The sequence below is a fragment of the Meles meles genome, chromosome X (assembly GCF_922984935.1).
Source record: "Meles meles chromosome X, mMelMel3.1 paternal haplotype, whole genome shotgun sequence".
Lineage (NCBI taxonomy): Eukaryota > Metazoa > Chordata > Mammalia > Carnivora > Mustelidae > Meles > Meles meles.
The window spans coordinates 1,315,140-1,335,293 of record NC_060087.1 but is presented as its reverse complement, the minus strand read 5'-3'; the positions used below and the strand labels follow the sequence as shown (position 1 = coordinate 1,335,293).

At 55.4% G+C, this 20,154-nt stretch overlaps 1 long non-coding RNA gene across 1 annotated transcript; it reads left to right on the top strand.

Annotated features, from left to right (window-relative positions):
• Positions 1-7,066: 7,066 nt before the first annotated feature.
• On the top strand, positions 7,067-19,610 carry LOC123935168. Its single transcript, XR_006816882.1, has 2 exons — positions 7,067-7,149; positions 18,363-19,610. It is a non-coding gene; the product is annotated as an uncharacterized LOC123935168 (long non-coding RNA).
• Positions 19,611-20,154: the final 544 nt, after the last annotated feature.

Below are 20,154 nucleotides of genomic sequence, written 5' to 3'. Positions count from 1 at the left end.
AAAGGGGACGCGTCCCCTCGTCCCACGACCAGGAGCATCTTCAGGAGACCCTCAGCCCGCAGGTCTCCATCAGACCCAAACCCTCCTGTGGATGATTCTGCAGAAGCGTCTCCCTTTACGATCTTTCCCATCCCCGAAAGGAGACGGAGCGGCGATGCCAGACGAGTGCCCAGGGAGGAGGATGCAGACATCCCAAACACACCAAAGGACGCAGGAAGCAGGACTAGAGGCCCCTGTGCGTGGTGGAAAATAGACAGCGTCTGCCCAGATACCTGCAGGGGAGCCCCGGGGTCTGCCTCGAGACGTGCCCATTGAGGATTGGGGTTGAAGACGGGGGAGTTTCCAAAATCACACGTCTGTGCTGACCCACATCTTGCGTCTTTCTGGAACGAGAACGTAATCATCCAGTAACCTTGAATGACTGCTACCATCGTCCCCCCTAAGCAATGGCAGGGTTCAAACCCCACAGAGGACTCTCTCCTGTTGGCCACACTCCCAGCTCTCTGATACAATACCGCCCGCCTCAAGGGGATGGGCTTTATGGGAAATATTTCAACACACACAGAACACCATGAAAGGGTGATTGATTATTGTATCATATCTGCTTTCCCCCCTGAGTCTCCCAGACTCCCCCGACTGGCGTGCCTCCCACCTGCCCTCCCCTCCGGTCTGAAGCTCGGGGATGCTGGCCACGTGGGGATGCCTCCATGAAGGCATGTGACGTTTGCAGAGAACGGAAACTTGCTTGTTCAACACCCAAACTGACAAAACCACGAGGCACATCCTCTCGGCTCACCTCGTTTGTCCCGGTTTCTCTGGAAGGGCAGCGTGGGGCGCGTGTCCCAAACGTGGCCTTTTCCCTTCTACTTTCTTTTTCGCTTTCCCCACAATTTTGTACCGGCTGCCCCCGGGGGACGACGCTCAGTATTTGCAGGATTTCCCCTGATTTTCTGTATCGATCATTGTACAGTCACGATATATTGATAATTGCTATATTACGATTTCCTACATGTGCGTTTCAGAAAGCCACGTGACGCCTCGTAGGCATGGCGGACGGCCCGCTCTCCCCCCATTCCTCCAAAGACTCTGCAACTGATTGTCCGTTTTTCCCAATCCCCCACTCGGCGGGAAGCCGGCATCCCCATCTGCCCGAGGGCAACGCCGTGAAATATGGATGAACTCCCAATACTGACCGGTCACAACCGGAGAGCGTTGTGCAATCAGGAAGCTCCCGACCTCTGGGCACGCGGTAAGAGACCTCCATTGTGCACTGGGCATGCTGGTGCGTGAAATGGGATTGATTATTACCTAAACCTTGTAGACATTTTCAAGATGGAGACAAGGACGCCTGGCTGGCTGCTTGTCCTTGTCCCTGTGCTCCTCCTCCTTCTCTCTCTCAAACAAACAAATAAATAATATGTTTTTTAAAAAGAACCATGCAGACAATACATCCAGCCAGCCTCATTAGGACGCCGGACCTCTCAGCGTCACGGTCACCTAAGGGCTCAGACAAACACGTTGCTGGTCAAGCTGTGTCTTCCCTAGATTGAACGCAAATACCTGCGGTGTTTATGCCAAAGTGCCTAAAGAAATCGCTCAAAATCACTCATTCTTCCCAAAGCGGAAAGGCCCCTTGCATCCCAGACACGGAGACATGGAGAAAGACTAACTTATATGCAATGCCCATTTCAAGAACCCGCCGCTTCCAGAAAGCATCCCACAGCCCTTAACAAAAACATTGCAAAAAAAAAAAAAAAAAAAAAAAAAAAAAAAAAAAAAAAAGAGTGGGGGGGAGAGAGAGAGACAGAGATAGAGAGAGAGAAAAGCCAGTCTAATTTCAGAAGCTTGGAATCGTCCTACGATGCATGGCCCGGCTTTGTAGGGTTTCCCCAGCTCTGTCAACGTCCAGATTTTTTTTTCCCCACTATGAACCGCTTGAAAATGAAAAAAGAGCAGACAGTAAAGACAGACAGACATCGATGGTGTAGGATATACCAGCAGCGTCTTGAATTATCTCCGGGAGCATTTGGCCTCGGCTGTTTGGGTCGTTTTCATGATCCGGAAGCCATGGTGGACCGACGTCCATTCTCTCTCTCTCTCTTTTTTTAATAAAATATTTCCTTTTCTATGGTTATTAGGGTGCGTCACCAACCCGTGGCTGTTGGGGTAAAGTTTAAAACGAAAGGCGCTGAAGTTTGAAATAGGCAAGAGCTCTGTTAACACATTACTCCCATTCCGGTTGAGTGGGTCTCCTGAGTGGGCGTTTGGGGACAACGCAGCCATCCCAAGAACGCAAGGCACATTCCCTCGTGAACCTACCCCATCCTAAAAGGCAGATGGACGACCTCTGCTTCCCTGTAAATGCAACTCTTTCTAACGTCAAGAGAGTCTCCTTACAGACCGAAATGTGACCCATCCAGACCGCGGCTTGACGTTTACCAAGAGCCTCTCCATAAGACCTTCGCTCTTGTCCGGGGGTGGTCCCTGCGTCAGTTCTGAGTTCCCAGATCGGAGGAGGAAGAGACAAGCAGGAACCACGAGCCACCAAAGCCAAAGGCTCCCCGAGCCTCCACCATCCCGACACCCTGCCTCTGTGCAAAAATCCGACTTCCCGTCGCAGAGTTTTGTTGGTTTTTACCATTTGCTTGACGTCTTGGCCTCAAATACCAAGTCTGTTTGCACCTGAGTCACCATGTAGACTTTAGCTAACCCATCCTTCTCATCATCATCACTCACGCAAGTCAACAAAGAAGGACAATAACCGTAATTTCAATGCCCTTACCTCCCCCAACCCCGGTACACTCACGTGACCCTTACACACACACTGTCCAGCCACAGATTCAAGCACAAACCAGCGTTTGACAAATCCAGAGCTTTGGAAATGCACTGCGGGGCCAGGCACTGGAACCACCCCTCCCCACGCCTCAAGGATGCTGAACGTTGGCCAACGCAGTGTCCGGAACCCTGGAGATGAGGCTCCAAGATCAGCTGCTCTCCAGAACAAGAATAATGCAGAATTTGGGCAAGCTTCCTATGACTAAAGAAAAAAACTTCACATTTTTTCATGTTCAAAGGGAAGCTTGGGAAGAAACAATTATTATTGGATTACTTGAGGCAATTGAGGCAAGAGAGACTGTCCAAAAACTGCTCGGGAACGATATCCAAGCTGTTACATAAAACGCTGGACCTCTCCCAGCTCCCTCCAGGACTCACCCGAAGACTTGTAAGACCTTCAGGAAAATCCGTACGTTGCTTCAACTCGCTGGCAGGGAGACCCCTTTGGCCTGGGGTCCACGCCACACTCCGGCTGGCCCATGGCCACTGCGTGCGTGGCCAATCACAAACAAAGACATCCTTTTAGCTCCTTCCTGGGTCGTGCCAGAGACTTTGGTCCCTGGAGGACCTCCCCTGCCCCAGCCTGCCTGCCCCAAGCCTAGGGATCTCCTTGCCCTCGAGTTCCTAAAGGCACCTGTGCTCTGAGATAAAAACCTACGCCTTAGGCAGGTCTTCCCCAAGCCCAGGGATGTCCTCGCCCGCCAGTTTCTAAAGGCACCTGTGCTCTAAGATAAAAACCTACCCATTAGGGTGGTCTGCCTTCCTCTCTCACATAAAGACACAGCGTTGTTTCATCACTTTGCTTGACCAAGGACACCTGTCGGTTCCTTTGCACCCAAAGGAAAGTGAACGGGTTGGCTTCCCCTGCCTGCCATCCCCGGGCGTCCACATCTCTTGATGTCTCGGATCCTGCATGGTGTCCTGCAAACACTGTTGGCCTCCGTCAGGCTCACCGCACGTAGCCCTTCTGGCTCTTTTAAAATCCATGGGATTAAAAAAAAAAACAAAAATCTCGTCGCGTCGACTGAATCGACTCTACAGTCCCCTAGTGGGTCGTGACCCACAGTTTCAGGAACATTTCCGAAGCAGGATAGGGACACATGCATTTGGCCTACGCTGACTTGGCTACTGCAGGGTCTGACCTGCACTGTCAGGGGCATTTACATACTGAGGGGGTAAGAGGTGTTCAGAGTCATGACTGGAAACTGTCATCTCCCAGAGTGGGCTCAACAGACTCCCCATCCCCGTCTGGGGGCCTGCAGAGTTCAGCAAACACCATCAAGCCGCACGTCGAGAGTTCCTGGTGGCTTCTGGGTTCTGCTTTACGGACTGAGCATTTATCTGATTCTAGAGGAATTCACTCTGGGGAGAGCCAGTTTCCCCGAAATGTTGCCTTCCTGCAGGAAGGGGTTTGGGAAGCAGCGGGTGCTTGCAGGAGAAAAGCAGGGGTGCATCCCAGTGCAGGATAACGTAGCAGCTGCGCCCAAAGGAGGCCTCGGTACATGAATTAGTTGGGACGAAGGTGGCAAGGAGCAGGCTGGACCCGAGGACGGCCGACCCACACTGTGCATTTTAAGGGGGCAGACATGGACATGGGTCAAAAGGAACAGCTCTCCATGGTGCGCACTGCACGGTGTTCCAAACTAAGGCTACTGCGGGAATCAGCTTAAATGACACAGACCCTCAGCACATAACAGACAGGGACCAGCCACAACCAGAGAATCAAATGCCATGGCGTGTCTCAGTGCATTTCCGGGGACACCTGCCTCTACCTTCTCCCTGCCCCTGGATGTCCTTTCTTGCTCCGGGCTCCGTCGTGGGTGTCTTTGCAGATTCCAAGTTCCATGCGCCATGCCAGGAGCTAAGGCTGAGCTCCCTTCTTGGCGCACCCCTGAGGAACAGCTCCCGTTCCTTGTGTGTGCAAGACAGAGACACAAAGAGCACCTACACCCCATGACCTGTTTTCTTTCAGCTAACGAGCAGCTAGAGGCTGCCAAGGCAGGTGGTTTTCAGAGCAGGAAGCTGGAGGTCTGGGGGCATGCACGGTAACAAGACCCCCCCCCCCCCGCCCCACTAGAAGTCTCCTGGTGGCTCATTGCCCTTGCAAAGATCGTCCCTCACCTCCCGTTTCTGCCTGCGTCCTCTTCCACAGACCACAGAGCTGCAGAGAAGCCCTTGCATCGGCTGTCCTGGCTGCTGTGTGCTGCTGGTGGGGGGCTTCCTCTTTGCCGCCACCTGGAAGGGGGTACCCTCTTTCCTACGCCGTCTGGACACAGAGCACTCGCTGGGGTGCATGCATGGACCAGCAGGAGAGGAAGCCAGACTCCAGATCAGAGGCAGTGTGGAGGCCACTGCTGATGTGTCCCTCCCCACGCCAGACCAAGGCAGCCCCCCAGATCCAGGGCACCTTCTCCTGCACCCCCCGTCAGCTGCGGTCTGACCGGGATGCTGTTTCCACCTGGGTCTGATCAGGTCGTCTTTGTGCGAGGCTCTGAAGGTCAGGGATGAAGCCGGGACCTGTAGGCAGTCTGGGGTGCAGACAAAGGCACTACAACCCCTGGCTCCTCCTGCCTTCCGGGGGAATCCGAGATGGGGTCCGTACCTGCTGGACTGCGGGCTCCCTCTGGCCTCTGCTCAGCAGACGTCCATGACTACTTCTGTCAAGCGTGCCCGAGCCGTGCCGGGTCACCGGGGTTGGGGACTGGAGACGGGGGACACAGGACTCAGAGCTTCCTGGACCTGGACGGTGTGTCCTACCTATATGGCACTGAGGTTCATTTGCTGCGTGTGTGCTTGGATTCCTCCACGGGCCCGTGTCCTGCGCCCCTAGCTCGCGGCATCCTCATCCGGGACTGTGCAGAATCCTCCGGCTGCCGGGCTGGGTGGGTACCAGCTCTTTGGCCGGGGCTTCTGCATAAGCCTTTTTTTAGGGTCAGCCTCGGCCTCCTCTGTGCACTCGCGGTCCTGGTAAGGTGCCCACCAGGCGTTGGCCCTAAATGCAGCAGGACCGCAGGACAGGAGTGTGTGTGTGTGTGTGTGTGTGTGTGAGAGAGAGAGAGAGAGAGAGAGAGAGAGCAATGTCCCTCCTTTCATCCCCATGGCCCAGGAGGAGAAGGTGGGAGACCCCTGTGTGAGTTCTGGGGAGGGGGACTTCCTGTGGGTCTCAGGAGCCTGGATTCCCGTTGCTGGAGGTTCCCCCCAAGCTGTTCATTTATCCATCACAGAGCACGGAGCCCCCTTCCCTTACGCAGGCCCTGCTCCCCTCACACCCTCTCCTGCCCAGAGGCGTCAGCAAGCAGCTACTTGGATGCAACCGCGTAGCCCCCTCCCCAGCAAAGAGGGAGGAGTGCGCCTTTCCACCACCGCTCCCCCCAACCCCGCCATTCCTCTGTTAATGACAGCGCAGCGCGCCAGCGGCGGCACGAGGGGAGGGGGCTCCGGAAAGAGGAAAGAAGGGACCCCCTCGGAGGGCTGGCGCGGGAAGAGAGACGCGGGAGCCACCCCAAAGCTACCATGGCGCCAGGGCTCCGGGCGGCGCGGGGAGCAGGGGTCGCGCGTAGGAACCCCGCGCCGCAGCGCACACACACACACACACACACACACACCCCTCCGCGCTCGCCCCCGCGCCCCCCGCCGCCCGCGTTCGGCCGCGCGCTGCGCCCCGCGGGGCCGGGCTTGCACCTGTCACCGCGCGCCCGCCGCCGCCTCGCCGCCGCCCAAGTTCGCGGGGACTTGGCGGGCGCGCCGCCTCCCGCTCCCCGCCCGCGTCCGCGTCCTCGCCCATGGCCGCCGCCCCCGCCCGCCCGCCGCCCGCGCCCCTCGCGCCGCCCGCCCAGCCCCGCGGCCGCCGGGCCCGGTGAGCCAGCAGCGCGGCCGAGCGCGGGCGCCCGTCCCCAGCACGGAGCACTGCGGATGCGGCGCGGGGCCGGCGCGGGGCTCCGGGCGCGCTCGGGGGTCGTGAGCGCCGCGCCCCGCGCCCCCGCGCGCCCCCCGCCCGCCCGCGCGCCCCACCGGGGCCATGCAGTCGCTCATCTCGCCGGTGACCAAGGCGATCTTGGTGGCCCTGTTCATCTTCGCCATCCTGCTCATCCTCTACGTGATCCTCTGGTACATCTGCCGCGATGTGGACTGCGACCACGGCATCTGAGCCCCGCGGCGCCCGGGCCCCGCTGCGCTGAGGGCGCCCCGCCCCGAGGGCCGCCGCGCCGGGCATGGGGGCCGCGCGCCCACCGCCCCGGGCCCCGCCGCGCGCCCGCCGCCGCCGCCGCCGCCGCCGCCGGGCCGTGACCTTCAGGGACAGAGCGCGGAGAGCGGGTGAGTGCACGCGGGCGGGGAGCCGCAACTTCGCCAGGGCGCGGGGTGCGGGCGCGGGACCGTCCCCGGGTGGGCGCTGCGCCCGGACTCCCCGCGGGGCTCCGGGAGGCCCTTCCCCGCGGTTCCCGCCGGCGCCTGCGGTCCGAGGACGCGGGGCGCGCCAGTCTCATGAAGCCACCTGCGCCGCGTGGGAGCGGGCTCGCGGGGGGCGCGGGGCGTGCCGCGCGCAGCCGGGTCCCGGGGCCTCAACAGAGGGCGCGGGGATCCGAGCCCTCAGGTCCCGCTCCCAGGCAGCCCCGCAGCCCCTGAGCGGCCAGGCGGGGGAGGGGGTCCCCGCAAGCGCGAGCCGCCGCCACCGAGGGGCACCTCCGACGCGCCATGGCCAACAGAACTGCGAACAGGTCGGGAGGCTGGTGCGCCCTGCTCCCGCCGCTGGGGAGCCCCCCACCCAGGGGGCCAAAAGCTCAGGAAGGGGGCTCGCCTTCCAGTCCCCGCACCCCTGCCCCGGAGGAGAGCGACAGATGGGACCAAAATGCAGCTTTGCCCTCCACCAAGCGCGCGGGAGCAAGTTTGCGACTTAAATAAATAGCTCGTTAGCGAGAAAAAATGCCTCCGTTTGAAGGCAGATCTCGAAATGCAACCTGTGAGGAAAAACACCCCGCTTAAGCAGGCTGCCAATTTATGCGTCTGCAGAGCCTGGGATGTCTTCCTGGGTAATGAGGGCAGGCGGGCGGTGTGGGTCCCGGCGGTCCTGCGGGAGCTGTCCCCACCACCCCACCCCGGGGCTGGGGGCCGGCCAAGTCCTGCTTTGTGCCACGCACACACTCCCCTTAGGCATTTCCTATCCGCCACTTCCAGCCACTGGAGGGTTAAGGGGTGGGGGGGGGGTGGACGCAGAGAGACTCCTGTCCCTGGAACCGTCTTTGGAAGCTCAAGGGGGACGTGAGGGGATGAGACTGTCTGATGGGGTGTGTTTGGGGCGGCTGCGGGGAGAGAAAAAGGGCTGACAGCCGTGTGTTTTCTCTCCTGGAGTTAGCGCCGGTGTGGAGACGCCGAGTGATCTTGCAACGGGGAAGGCATGTTTCCAGGATCCAGTGTGCGAGCAGGAGGAAAGGGAGGAGGGAGAGAGGCTGGGAGGCCCGTTTGCAGGATCAGAAACAGGATTTGAGAGAATGCAGAAAGGTTTGCTAAGGCATCCCCCCAACCATGTCCCCGGGGGGAAAAGCGTTCCTAAGGGATCCTCTGGAGCTGTCCTTTCTGATGGACACAGTGTGGCTCCAGGAGGCCTTGCCCGGAACCCCACACCTCCCCAAGGCCGCCCTCTGCACGCACACGTACACACCCCCAGCTCCAAAACCCGAAGACCAACTCAGTCCCAAACGAGCCCCCGCGGTACCAGACCGGACGGAGGGTTTGTGACGGATTTTTCAAGGCAGCACGGGTTGCCCCCGGTGCAAGGTGAACCCAGCCAGCCGGCAAAGCCTAGAAGCGTGGCGACCATGTTCCAGAACGAGGGGCCCTGGCATGGTTCCCGCAGAGCCGGAAAGGCCAGCGGAGCTCCACACGTCCGCATCCCACGCACAGCACGTGAATCAGGATCCAAAATTATACCCAACACATACCCTGTGGGCTCGTCAGCCGGGGAAGCGGGAGGCAGGGGCCGGCATCAGATGCGTAGCTCTGGGGTGAGCCTCCCCTGGAGGAAATTGTGATGGACGTTGTGGGTGGAGGGGGGGGCTTGGTCACTACCGGGAGGGACGTGAAAACACGGGGACAATTAAAACAGTTGGAAATTACGTAACTGACACCAGCCAGGATTTGTCCATGTGGCTGGGTGGCCGGTCCCCACGGCTAATTAACCCAGACCTACTACCTGCCCACGGTAGATGATGTTCTCTTTAAATCTACTGATTCCTTTGACCTGTCCCTCCTCCCCCTCCCCAAGATTCTTATTCACTTTCCCAGAGAATGCCTCTCCATGGATTAGGGACTCACCATGGACCAGCGGAAGCCACGCACAGTGAAGGGAGAGGTCCCTGCCTCCTGGTCAGGACTCCCTGTGCCGAAAGGTTCATCGCGGCATGAGGCCGCCACATAGGGTTCCAGAGTTCACATTGCAAAGATAACAGATGATCTTGCTATGGGAACAGGAACCCCCAGCCCAGACAGACCCCGGGTCGCCGCCCATCCTGGGACCGCAGCCCTGTAGACGAAATGCATCAGAGTCGCCCACGTTCGCAGAGCCCCTTGGGAATCTGGATCGATGTCACCATCCCGGGGCAGAGGCCCCGTGTCAGGTGCAGCAACCACGGCAGGTGCTGGTGGCTTCCTGCCCAAGCTCACACGGCTGGGACCGGCAGGGTCGTCCCTGGTCCGTGCCAGTTTCTCCCTGGGAGCTTCAGGCTGGAGATGGGGTGTGTTTCATGCTGACGTGAGACCTCTTTCTGCTTCTGTGAAACGCATGCCGGTTCCTTGTCCTGTCCATCAGGGGACATTCAGACACTCACTCATGGTTACCATTTGGGGATCTCACACCTAAAAAGAAAAACAAAACAAAACAAAACAGGGAAAGTTCACACAGATCAAAGCACTCAAAATCCTTAAAAATCAGTCTCAGGTCCCATAACATGAGTCATGTATCCAAGTACAGGGATGACTGGGAAAAAGCAGGAAATGGTGTCCCAAGACAGAAAGGCCTGTACAATGGGTCACCTGCCTCCTTTTCTACGGGCGACCAGATGCACCGAGCGGACCGCACCCCAAAGCACGATTCCCTATAAATAACAATTATATCCCATAGTTCAGGGTGAGGGACTCAGTCCGGGATGCGAGGTTCATAAAAGGACAGATTTACACTGCGTTTCGTCGTCCTTGCAGCAACACGGACACAATTATTATCTCAATGATACGGAGTAGAAACGTGAGACCACGGGAGAAAGGTTGTGTCGTTTTCCCGAGATCACAGGAAAATAACCTGCGATCGTCTCCGGGCTGTTGACGGGCAGGCACGCACGTGTGTGTGTGTGTGTGTGTGTGTGTGTGTGTGCGTGCGTAAATAAAATCTCACATCCATTCCCTTTCCCCCAAACTTTCCCGTTCCATTTCTATTTTCAGCGCTCACTTGGGCTTGGCAATCGTATTTCTCTTTCGCATTTTTTTTTTATGGATTACAAATTAACCACTTACTATGTATGTCTCGGTAACGCACACACAGGTTTCACTGGGAAAATAATTAACGACTCTGGTGCTGTTTCTTTGTTCTATGGATAACCGGCAAGCAAATGGGCCGGGAGTTGGGGGATGAATTTAAGAGTGTGCCCCTGTTTTGGAAGCTGGAGGTCATGCTCTTTGTGCAAGGAAAAAAAACAAAAAAACAAAGAAAAGACACTTGTTCTAGAACAGCGTTGAAATACACTTTATGTATTTGAAGCCGAGAATGTGTGTGTACGAGCCCTGAGGAATCCGGCTTCGGATCCTGTAGAATTTAGGGTCTCTTCCCTGAACTGGAGGGCCGTGGGTCTCTTGGGTTCTTCCCAAACTGGAGGGTCTCCAACGGGGCAAAGAGGGGCGCCCTGGGACCATCAGCGTCCGCGGGAGAATAATTAGTAGAAATACGTGTTTCTGATCTGCTCACAAAATGAGATGAGAGAAAACAGACTATCAAGAACCCAGGACCAGGGGGATGTGGGCGGCATTTGCAAGGGGGTCGGTTGTCCGTGGATGAGAGTGAACTTCCTCGAAGTGATCGTTGAGCAAGAGACCACCGGTGCACGCACGAGAACCACACGCCCCTAGTAGACGGGCTTGCTGGGCAGAAGGGAACGTTGTAAAATGCAGGCTGAGGGCTGCTGGGGCAGAGGTGGACAATCTGATCTTTGCTTCCAGACCTAGGTTGGGGTTAAACAAGAGACACAACCCTGTGAGGGGATTCCCGGAGACCTTTCACCGTGGCAAGCTCCTCCCGTATCTTCCCGTGCCCAGCCCCACGCCACCGACGCTCACGTTCAGGCTGGGCTGCATTGCAGATGCCTCTTAGAAACGCGGGCAGGCGGAAAGGTCGCGGAGAGCTCGGAGATGCTTGGCAGGGGAGGAGAGCCAGCCCGCGCCGCAGCTCCAAGTTGCTCTTCTGTCTCAAGCTGTTGAAAAGGTGGAACAGAACGTGCATGGGGGTCTGAGCCTGGGAGGGGGGCTGCAGGGCACGGGGAGCAGGTGGGGTACAGGGACACGCAGCTGCCTGTGTTCCCCAACCCTGTGTCCCCAGAGCCAGCCAGCACCTCCCGGGCAGGGACGGGACTCCAACAACCATCCCGGAGAGGAACGGTCCTGTGCCGTGGGCCACACACCTCCTGCGCCTCATGAGTCATTCCCGTTCCAAAAAGACTGTGTTCCCATAAGCCCCCACCCCACGTCTGGGCTGGCGACGCTCTAAAATGGGTAATGGGGTGGCTGTGGGACCTTGTGAGCCTGTGCCGTCAGCAGGAGCCGCCAGCTTCTTCCAGAGGGGGCTGTGTGTTCCTAGCGGGGACACTCCCACGCCTGGATCTCCGGCGCGCGTCTCTGAAAGGTGCGGTGGGACTTACAAGGCACAGCCAGCCTTGCTGTGAGTCCCCACACGTGGGCATGCACAGCGCCTTCCAGGCGGAGGCCGGCCGCTTTGGAAACCCCGAAGCGTCCTCCAGAGCGGAGCCCGGGCGGGGAAGGAGTTTGGAAGCCAATTTGATAAACGCTCCTTTTAAGCTCCAAACAGCGTGAGCGTAAGGGAAGGGCTAGGCAGGGCTTGGAGTCCGTTCCAAAAGAGTTCCAAAAATACCGTGAGGTACGAACGGTCCTTTGAATCCGTGGGCGGCCCCGGAGGGAAAGGTCAAGCACACTTGTTTCGTGAATTGTCCATTCACACGTTCCCTCCGAGTGCGACGCGTAGCGCCTGAGAGCAAGGACCGGGCATGCGTTGAGCACCTCCTGGGTGGGGAGGACTGTTTCTCATCATTTGGGGTGTGCTGTCAGGTTTGGGTTTTTTTTTGTCTTTTGTATTTTTTTTCCTGTGATTGGCAAAACCCAGCCTCCCCGCTACGGTAAGGAGCTATGCCCTAGGGGGTCCAGGGGTCTGCAGTGGCTCTCTGCACACCACTGTGTACCACTCACCGTCGGAGCAGACTGAACCTTGCGTTCCATCCGCCTACACCTCTGTGGGACCTACTGTGTGAGTCGGCACACCCATGGAGCAGTGGTGTTGGCACAGACACGGTGATGGACGCCGTCAGTAGACCATTCCCGGAGAGGATCGCGGCGCGCCATCAGAAGAAATGGACAGACACCATCAAGAGGAAGCCGATCCTTGACATGGCCCGACGCACGATGGTCTGTACACAGCACAGGGGCATGTCACTCTCTCTTCCTGCATGGCCACCACGTTTGGGGCGAGCAAATGGAATCCCCAGGACAACTAAATGACCTCATCCCCCAATATGTCGTCCTTTACCATTCTGACACCCACAGAAGCGCGGCATCTTGCGGGGCTGACCACAGTGGGAAAGTCCGATGTTATCCTCTGTTGCCAAAAAATTCCAAGACGATGACGGCAACAAGAAAAAACAAGAGGGCGGACTGAATACGGGTGGTGGAGGCAGACAGGTAGAGACGCGACAGTGAATCCTTCCGGAAGCAAATGTTTCAAATGGGCTGTGGAATGTAGAGGGTTGTTGTGGGGAACAAATGGTAACCAAGTGACATTCACGATTGCCTCTGAGCAGTCAGGAAAGAGGCAGAGAGCCTGCTCGGGCATGTGCGTTTGATCCCGTGCGTGTCGTCAGCGAGAAATAGCGCAGAACCTGAACAGCAACATCCAGCTGGACTGAGCCAAACGCACGTGCGCACACCCACGCCTGTTATCATAAATTTTGTCGATCCTGGACCACCTGTCCCTCCCCTTCACGGTGACAAGCCTTTGGATGTCCAACCCCATAAACCAATGTGTCCAGGTACACAGCATTCTCCCACATCTGTTGTGCACCGAGTACTTGGAAATCCACGCCACCCCTCGTTGAGATTCCTATTTCTTTTTTCCCATATGTCGGAGACAAATTTCTCAGGTGTTGTGACCCTAATGCCAGCTCCCTGTAAACTCTCCGGTATGTTTTGTGGATTTGCACAACGCCATGATTTCAAGAAACATACACAACACCTTACTGCAAAATGGGCTGACCTTAGACACTTTTCTTTGTGTTTATTTATTTTCTTTCAATTTTCTGCTTTTTTCTTTAGGCAGGTTGGCGAGATCCATGGATCCTTACCGTCCAGGGAAGCTAAAATCTCATTGTGAACAACAGAAATGAGCCGCTTGAGGTTTTCCCCCTGCATCTTTTTTTTTTTCCCTCTTCTTTGTCATTTCCTTGTGTTTCTAGGGTGCTGAGCCATGAGGAGGGGCTGTCTTATACCAAAGGAATTATATTTAGGAAATAATTATTCTTCTCCTGGAATAAAAAAAAAAAAAAAGTCCCCTAGGCCGCGTCTCCCGGACTCACAGTTTTATTTAGTCCAGTGTGCTATAAAGAGAAGCTGCTTTCTCTCCGAGCCGGGTGACCTGTTTTGGGGCCTACATTTCCCCACTCCTGGCGGCATCCCCAGTGGAGGGAACTTCAGCCAACCGCGTCTCTGTCTGCGAACAAAGCAAAAACGAGGGAGGTCCGGATCCTAACCTAGAAATCATCTGGGGTGCCCCGTTTAGTCATTAGTTGGATTCCGAAATGATGGCTTCTCTCTTGATCCCACTGGACATTTCCCGGGGTATATTTTTGGCTGGCGATGTAGCGGGCTCAAGGAGTAAGACGTGCGATGCCGGTCTTTAACTAACGTTTCATTCTCTGCAGGAGTGCTGATCATTTTCACCCAAGGGGGAGTGTGTGTGTGTGTGTGTGTGTGTGTGTGTGTACCCTAGTGCTCTCACGTTTGGACAGAGACAAGATAAAATTTGCGTGTAAGTCAAAGGGATGGGTATCACATTAAACATTTTTTTTAAGACTATTTATTTGAGAGAGCAAGAGAACACAAGCACAAACAGGGGGAGGGGCAGAAGGCAGAGGGAGAAGCAGACTCCCCGCTGAGCAGGGAGCCCCATGCGGGACGTGATCCCAGGACTCTGAGATCATGACCTGAACCGAAGACAGACGCTTCACTGACTAAGCCACCCAGGTGCCCCACACATTAAACACTCTTATTGAGTGTTATCTGACAGTTATCTGAGAACTATGGGTCCCTATGCAAAAACGCCTTGAGATGTTTTACTGAGAAAAGAAATCAATGAAAACACCCAGTTTGGAGGAAATGGTAGACCTGGAAATGAGGAGTTGTGGCCATCTGCTCCAGCCACTGGGGCGGTGGGAAATCATGTCACGTTATTGCTGCTGGTCTGGGGCTTACAGACTGGAATCAGCACAGCCACAGGTGGGCAGGGCGGAGGGGAGCCCCCTGCCCATGTACAACCCAGATGTTCTCAGCAGGGGGATCTTGCCCCAATTTGAGAGGCTGTTCCAATTCTGGGATGGGGGATTTGAGACAAAGAGGTCAGAACAGAGCTGAATGATAAGAAAAGAGAGGCATGAAGCAGATCTTGTCATTCTATGGACCACCGTGATGTCATCCTGCCCTCCCAGATGGTACAGACAACCCCAGACTCTGGGCCTGCCTCGGATATGATAGCATCTGCATTTACCTCCTGTGGTTCTCGTGACCTCTCACCATAAATGCAGCACCCTAAAACACCAGAACTTCACTCTCTTGTGGTTTTACAGGCCAGCATCCCAAAAGCAGTCTTATGGGAGTAAAACCAAGGTGTTGGTAGCCCTGGTTCTTTGTGGAGGTTCTAAGAGAGGATCCTTCCTTGCCTCTTCCAGCCTCTGGAGGGGGCTGAATTCCTTGGATGGTGACCACACCATCTCTCCTTCCTCTGATGCTCTTGCCTCCCTCCGATAAGGACCCCGGCTGGGACATTGGGACCACCTGGACACCCCAGCATCCCCTGCCCATCTCGCATCCTTTACTCCGTCTGTAGCATATCCGCCTTGCTACGTAAGGCAACACTCACAGGTTCCAGGAATTAGGATCTCCTATCTTGGGGGGGGGGGGCATTATGTAACACTGCATTCTGAGGACTTCCATTCAATTAACCCTGTAACAACGCTATTTCTGGCAAAGTTGCAAGTTCCAAGTCGTGATGCGTTGGAAGAGTCGGTCCTTGACCGGGAAAGCGTCCAGGAAACTAAATGGTCACTTCAAAGTGGGGGGAAACGAACAAAAGCAGAACGGTAGCTAGAAAAACGTTTCTGGTAGCAAAGTAGTGATCAGTGACGGCTACTCACAGATCGAGTGGTGATCAGTGGCTACTGTTGTAAGAAATACCTTTGTCTAGGTCCCACACTCCCAGAGTCTGAGGGGCAAAGGTTTACATGCTCATGGCAGAGGTGGTGAGCTCTAGGTGGTGGCCCACATATGGACGGGATTTCATGGGTGTGGTCTTCCTCCCTGGGATTTCCTGGGTGTGGTCTTCCTCCCTGGGATTTCATGGGTGTGGTCTTCCTCCCACACGCCAACAACAGTGTGGACCCCCTTGCTTACATAGCCCCACCAGGGACAAGACAAACATCATTTCAAGATGGCGCAACCATCTGAGGTCCTCCATCTGGGGACAGCTGGAAGGGGACCGCAGATTCACAAAGGCAGAGGAGATAAGCAGTGCTTCCTTCGGGGTCAGAGAAGAGGAACCCAGTCAAGAATAGGATGGATGATGGGGAGAAAACTATAGACCTGCTCTGTCTGATATGGGAACCTCCAGCCACATGGAGCTACCAAGCAAGTGGAGGGACCTACATTCACTGAGGGCTTGGGTTTTATAGTTGTGTTGACTTTTAATTGATTTAAATGCCAGTAGTCTCATGGCTAGTGGCTACCATATTGGATAGAGCTAGAATTTTGCTTTATGGGGTTTTGGGCCAATGTGTGAGTCTGCCAGAGACATCATTAAAGTACCATAGACCAGGTAGCTTACGCATTTATTGTTCCTAGTCCTGGTGGCTGGAAGTCTGCGATCCAGGTGGGGCCAAGGCTGGTTTCTGCTGAGGCCTCTCTCCTTGGTGTGTGGACGCTGACTTCTCCCTGTATCCTCACACCATCATCCCTCTGTACGTGTCTGTGTCCTCTTGTCCTCTTCTTATAAGGACCCCAGTCTTATTGGATTAGGATCTATGCCTGGTGACCTCATTTTACCTTAATCCCCTCTTTAAAGACCCCGTATCCCCATACAGTCTCATTCTGAAATCCTGGGGCTTAGGGCTTCAACATGGGCATTTTTGAGGGGGACACAATTCACCCGATAGTAGTCCATTAAACCTTTCCTGAGCCCCTTCCATATTCCAGGAGTAATTTGCTAGATGTGGCTCCTAATGTCTGAGTGTAAATTCCCGGTTGGGGAGATGGCAAGGTTATTTGATAACAGTGGTACATTTTGATCCGTGGTGGAACAGAAGTCTGGGCAGGATGCCACGGAACACCTGGTAGGCAGCCTGCTCGGTCTCTGTGCTACAGAAACATGGCCTTGGAACCCAAGTAGGACTGGGGTGGGAAGTGGCAGGGAGGTTTCTCTGGGGACATCACCCTTGACTGAGCTCTGAAGGGCAAGGAACGGGTCTCCTGAGTGCATGCCAGGTAGAGAAAGAGTACACACGCACACACACTCCATGCCCCAGAGAAGGAAGTTCTGCAGTATATAATTTGTACTCCACAGATGAGGACCAGAAGTGACTGAGAACTCATCATCGTGCCCAAGGTAACACCACCTGGAACAAGGAGGGGACACCCAGGCACTGGGTCTGGCTTGGTCCCCAATGCTCAGAACTTGTGCCACTTTCTGCCCAAAGTGGAGGGTCTGGTGGTCGGTAGGGGTGAGAGTGGGGGCAGCTGTCCACCTGGCCAAGTGTCCTCAGAGAACATTATCAACCACGTGGTTGTTTTCTACATGTGGTATTATTGACCAAAACTATTCCGGGGTGGAGGACAGGTCCATACAGCCTGAATGGGTTTACACATGACCAAAGGATCTGCTTGTTTCATGGATAGTTGGCTTTTTGGGTGACCTGAGAAGAGCAGGGCCCCGGAGGGCCCCATTATGCTGCACGGAATGTCTCCCGAAGCTTCAGACATTCCAGATGGCTGGATCTCGGTTCCACTTGGTTCAGCCCTATGCGGAATAGAAATAATCCATGATTGGAAAATTTTATCTAAAGACCCATGTCAAGCCTCCTCCTGCCATTTTTGTTAAGGTAAATTCCAAACTTTATTTGGACATCACTAGTTCTTCCGAACACCCTTTATCTGTCCCAGGACACACTACTTCTTTCCTGCTCACGTCTCCTTGGGTTCCTCTTGGCTGTGACATTTCTCAGGCAGTTTCTCAAGGAAGTTCTCAGATTCCTTGTTCTGGATGACCTTCATAGCTTTGAGGAGGACTGGTCCGGCATTTCGTAGGATGTCTTCTGTGGGGACTGGCCTGATGTTTTTGCCACAAACAGACTGGGTGCTTGGTTTTGGAGAGGAAGGACACAGAGATGAAATGCCATGTTCGGTACTTTTTATCCAAGATGTCTATTACCCACATGACTTACCATGAGGGGTATCGGTCATGGTTACCTGGCTGCGGTGGTATTGGTCCAATTTCTCCCCCTCTTCCCATACCCTTTGGAAGGAAGTCACCGTGTGCAACCATACTTAAGGAATAGGAATTTACCTTCTTGAGGGTAGAGTCTCTTTATAAATTACGTGGGGTCCTTTTGCATGGGACATTGGTCTCCCTCATTTATCGATCTATGCAGTCATGGATTTACATCACTACGGACTCCTGTGGCTCTTTATTTCACGTGTTGGGTTACAACGCAGTGGCATTTCATTTTCAGTCTCAAACTGGTCCAAAGTTGGCCACGGGGGTCTCTTCCAGGCTGGCTTCTGCGTCTGTTTGACAAGTCCCCAGACATTTTGGGTTTTGAGCCTCCCCTTGCTCTCTAGCACTACAAGAGGCTCCAGGCAAAGTCTGTATCTTCCAAGCCCTCGTCTTGGAATTAGCTACTTCTCCAGGCAGCCCCCGTTTCTTTGATTTGAGCATGTCTTGGGAACTCACTACTTCTCCCCTCACGCTTTTGTTTTCTTTCTTTCTCTCTCGACCTGTTTAGGGCCCCTGAAGGGACAGAGAGCTCTGGCGGCGGCGGAGCCTTTGTTCACCTGTTCTCCAGGTGCGAGCCAAGAGGTGATGAGAACATCTCCATCGCGGGCCACCGGCAGGCCAGGACTCCAGTGTAGAGGGGCGGATCCCTGGAGGGCAGTTCTCGGCCCCTTTCTGGAGACTTCCAGCCTTCATGCCATCCCAGCTGCACTGTGGGGGTGAAGGGTGGGGTGACCACCAACGAGGATGAAGGCCATCCCCCTGTCACTCGTCTTGCCAAGCCATTACCAGGCGGTCAGGACTCATGGGCAGTGTCTCCTCCGGGGCCAACGCTGACATCTGTAACCTCCATCCACCCTTGTGGTCCCATCCAGCCATCCCTGCCCACCCGCCTGGCCCACTCCGTTGTGAGGTTCTCATCCGCCTTCCCCTTGTGCCCAGTCGTAACTCACAGGGGCTCCAACGCCCGTAGGGCAGCCCATCAGAAGTGTGTCCTCTTATTCCCGGCTAGAGACTTTCAGAGGACAATCGGCTTCAGATTATACCACCCATAAGGTAGGCACAACGGGGGCCTGAGTCATGTCATCTCAGAAGCAATCCATACTGTTAAAAGAAAGGGACACAGACTGCATCCAGGGCTCTCCGGCCTTCTCCGGTGCACGGTGCAAATGCTCCAAGGAAGAGACACAAGGAAGTCCCCATCGTCCTCGTTGACAAATATTTTTGTCGGTCTGTTGCCCGGAGAAGAAACCATGCTCTGGACGAAAGGAAGACACAGACTGGAGACTTTGCACGCGGAGTAAGAGAGTTCTGGAACATTCTAGAAACACACCCAGCGTTAGTTCCATTTGGACTCTCCACGATGCATCAGGCACTTTGTGAACGGCGACCCGTGGCAAGCGTTGTGTTGCCTTAGTCCAGCCACCGCGAAGGACTTTGAGCTCTTTCTCCTCCGCTTTCTTTCAGACTGGAGGGAATTCAGTGGGCCCTGCCTCGTGGGGCGTGTGCGTCTCCATGAATGTACTCGGCCGTGTGCGACCCGGCAACGCCCTCCCTCCCCTCCGTCCTGTCCGTATGCGCCCTGGTGAGCTTTTTCTACACCCTCCGCCAACGCTCCCATCATTCTGTCCTGCAGGTGTTGTATGGCGCCTCTGTGTCGTCCCGTCATAGCTTCTGCCTCCCCACGGGGAGGGAGGCAGGAAACACAACGCTGAGACATGATGGCTATTCCAGAAAATAAAATATTTTTGGAACCGCACGGCCTCAGTGGGGATCTTTTGTCTCACGTTGTGGTAACAGAGCCCGGCAGCCTTGCTCACCAGCAGCACGGTCGCGCTGAGGAGGCTCTGAGGATTCGCTGTCCCTGCAGACCGGGCAAGGACAGGGAGGTGTTGATCACATGAGGTCGGCGTTGTCTAGCCTCTGTGTGTTTTGCAGAATGAGACACCTCTCGGATGCTTTTGATAGGTGTGAAAGGGTGTTGTTTCTCGAAAAACCACCACGACGGAAAAGCAACGGCGAGCGCCTGGTTAGGATTTTAACACCAGAGCTCTTCTGAGGTCATTTTCCTAAATGAGGTCCGGTTTCTCCATATCTCTGGAGGGTTCGGGAAGACCCTGGCGTCCCTGCCCTGCAGAACTGCCCAGTCCACTGCTCTCAGTTTTCTTTGGGCATGTGCCTGATTTCTGAGCTGCCCCTCTAGGGCACACACCCCCTGCCCCATAAGATGCAGAGTAGGCTCTCACCTCCTCCCAGAATGGGATCCAAGGACTAATGAGTGGACCTGGAAAGGAAGTGCCATT